Raw genomic sequence first — 3,559 nt, 5'->3', positions numbered from 1 at the left:
GCTTAATTAGTGTGAAGAAGAGTCCAAGGAAACGAAAGATAATGTCTCTAAAGATAGAGTCGTGAAGGGTAGTGACACTGAGGGTGATCACGAAAGGAAGCACTAAAATTGACTAATTAGTGTGAGGGTAGTCTCGAGTGGGTTAGGGTTAGGGTTTTATCTGTCTTAATGTTTTTATTTTAACTGTTTATACTTGTGTTTTATCTGTTTTTTGTTGTTGTTTTAACTGATTTTGTGTAAAGCACTTTGAATTGCCCTGTTACTAAAATGTGCTACACAAATAAAGCTGCCCTGCCTTGCCTTGCCTAATGAGAAACTGAACGTTAAGGGAGCTGTTCTTTAAACGTCACTAGGAGAACATCCTCTGGGACTACTTTGTGATGACGATGCATTTTTTTTAAAATAAAATAAAGTTAATTTGTAAACCTGCTAAATCAGCCAAGTTCATTGTCTATGGAGTTGCTCCAGGCTTTCTACAATATGGCATCACCACACTCTCTGGTTTCTGGCTTTGAGGGAGATATTTTTTTCCATCAGAATTGGTGTATACATTGAAAGAATTCAAAAATTACATCCTTTTTTACCCCTGTTCCGTCTACTTGGGATTCTTTTCTCTTGACTCATCACAGCTTTGTGTAGGCTAGGAGTTCAGACAAGCAGTTCAAATCAAAGTTGGACCTCTGACCTATAGGTAAATAGAATAGGGTTAACAACCATCCTCAGGACAGATAAGACAGGCCAACTGATAAATGAGTCAGTGGGCTATTGGAAAAAAGAAAGTCTGCTGGCATGAATAGCTTAGAGAGGTCATTCAGAAGTCAACTCTTCCCAGCTGGCCTTGAAGGACTTACTTAACCAAGCATTCACACTCATCCTATGGAAGGTTATCTGATTGACTGGAGGAGACACAGCTAAAGTGCTGCCTGTCCACCTAGATTGTGTAAATTAAAGGAGACCCCTGAGAGCAAACCCAGCCCTGTCCAGCCTCCGCCCTTCACCTCCCTCCTCCCTCACCTCGCTTTCTCCCTGATAAGAGGTGCTAACCACATAGTGGAGAGAGAGAGAGAGAGCTATTGGAGCTGAAGCATATGGTCAACTGCTGCCCTGCAAGATTGTTTCTATGAGTTCAGGCAAAAAAAAGAAACAAAGAAGGGGGAACAGCTGAAAAAGAAACAGAGCCATATGCACCACGTGTGCACTTTTCATGCCTCATTTTAAGATCTTGTGACATCTCCCACTTCAGCTATCTTTTATTATATGATGTCTGCCACAAAATGCAACAGGATGTTTGCTTTGATTATAGCAAGGTGACAACTAATTAATCACCACAAGGTCAGCCAATAATGTGCAGCTGCAGAGGAAAGCCATACCCAGGCTCTACCGTCCTGTCGTAACATATAAGTGCTGCATCAGCTCCTCTTTGGCAGAAGTTCATCAAATACATGCTAAAAACATACACATTTAGCAGGATTACACTATGATGCATTGACACTGCTTGGATGGATGTGGATATTTATCTTAGTCCTGGACTGACAGTGACAAAAACACAGTGGTATACTACAATGAGGTTATTACTGTAAACAAAAGTTAACATCATGCATAAAAGGGCTTTAACCAGGTGTTTACTCTGCTGTTGTTACCAAAACCCATTCATATTTAAACACACTTTATTATTAAAGTATAAACAAGCACACAGGGAACTCAATCATGTGAAGTAAACACGTACTCGAGCTTCTGCGATGGAAACCAGATATCAAACTTTACAGCACATGGAAGTTTTCTCAAACACACGCACCTCTAAACAAGCCTGCTAAACTAGTTTTAGTACACATGAGATGCAGAGCATTATAACTGCAGACACTTAACTATAAAACAAGTTCCCTCCATTGTAGAAGTACAGTGACAGAGGCTGTGGATCACTGGGGTTTCTATGGTACTGAACATACACTTACATAAACTGTCAAACTCACCAGTCTGTGATGACAAGAATTGTCCCTCTGAAAATGTTCAGTCCACACAGAAAGGTTTAGGCAAAGCCTTCTTTCCCTCCAAATTTTGAAAGAAACACAGCATTACGAACAGTCCTGACTGTTTCAGTTGATTCCCTGTTGCTTCTGTGGTCAAGTCCTGAAGAGCGTGTGTGTGTGTGTTTGGGTGTGAGTGTGTGAGTGTGTGTGTGTGTGTGTCTGCCTGAGCTGAGTGCAGAGAGTGTAGAGTCTAGGGAAGAGGTGGTAACTTCCTCTCGAAGTTGGAGACGAAGTGAGTAACAGAGTTTTCTCTCTCCGGGCAAGAAGCAGGAAAAGCTGTCATACTATCCCCCTTTTCAGACAGAAAAAAAGAGGAACAGCCTAAAAAGGGCAAGCTCGGGGAAGAGGGGAGGTAGGAGAGCAGTGTGTGTGTGTGTGTGCGTGTGCGTGTGCGTGTGTGTGTGTGTATGGGGGGGGGGGTTGTTAAGGAAAAAAGCAGAAAGCAACTCCAGGCAAATTAGCTCAGGTTTTCCATACAGAGTTCAGTGTGACAGAGCCAAAACAACAACAACAACAACAACAACAACAACAGCAAAAAAACAACTGTGAATGTTTACATGTATGATGTGTAGCTGTGTATGTTTTTACAAGTGAGTTGCTTTGTACGTCTAAAATGCTAAAAATGAAGCTCACGCCGGAAGCTGGTTAGCTTAGACTGTTTCCAGTCTTTATGCTAAGCTAGGCTAACTGGCAGTCCTATATCACTGGGCAGATGTGAGTGTAGTATTTATGTTTTCATTAAACTATTATCAAAAAAAGCAAATGAGCGTATTTACTTAAAGGTCAAACAGTTTCTTTAAAATGGACGTTTTGTCATCTAAATTCAGAAGTGCATTAATTTTGGTTGGGTGTGGGTGACAAATACAATCCAGTAAGGAAACATATTAATCCTCCTAGTGATATTATTCATGTATTATTCATGAGATTATACACTCTAGATATTCAAGTTTCTAAGTGTGTTCCTGCAACATCAACTATAATGTGCTGACAGAAAGTGTCATGAGAGAATGTCTGTTACAAGTTACAAATGCACTGTAATATGTCTCAATAGTGGTCTATGTTGGCCTATGCTGCCATGATGCTTACAATGTAATGAAAAATCTCGCTTTACATTTTAAATTTCAATTCAGAAATGTTGCGAGCATTTGCAACTTATTACTGGAGTAAAGTTCCTCCCAGAAAGTGTTCAGCTATAATGAAAAGAGGCTATATGATTTTGGTGAAAGCAGCCTCACACAAAACATGGTAACCATGTAATCCCAATAATATGTCAACTCCCATGCTGAAGGAGTTGACATCCTAATTGCTCACAGCTGCGAGCTGAAAAAACTCATCTGGTAGATCGCATCACTGATCGACCACACAACTGAGGCAACACTCCAAATTATCTTTTTTCCAGCCTCAGGTTGTTGTATGTCTCATACATTTGAATTCACAGCACACATTCTGAGCTCACACTTATCATATTTTGCAACCGGCTTTACAACCAACGTTTCTTCAACTCTAAGAGCTTTATTCCATCTCTGTGAGCT

At 40.5% G+C, this 3,559-nt stretch overlaps 1 protein-coding gene across 1 annotated transcript in view; it reads right to left on the bottom strand.

The window, feature by feature from the left end:
- eva1ba (eva-1 homolog Ba (C. elegans)) overlaps positions 1-2,304 on the bottom strand; it is a 13,729-nt gene extending 11,425 nt beyond the window's left edge. Inside the window, exon 1 of the mRNA XM_032517496.1 lies at positions 1,971-2,304. The gene's annotated coding sequence lies outside the window, so the exon portion shown is untranslated. The remainder of the gene's footprint in view (positions 1-1,970) is intronic.
- Positions 2,305-3,559: the final 1,255 nt, after the last annotated feature.

This window comes from Etheostoma spectabile, chromosome 6, assembly GCF_008692095.1.
Source record: "Etheostoma spectabile isolate EspeVRDwgs_2016 chromosome 6, UIUC_Espe_1.0, whole genome shotgun sequence".
Classification (NCBI taxonomy): Eukaryota; Metazoa; Chordata; class Actinopteri; order Perciformes; family Percidae; genus Etheostoma; species Etheostoma spectabile.
Note: the sequence above shows the minus strand (reverse complement) of the source record. Positions and strands in the feature narration are given on the sequence as shown.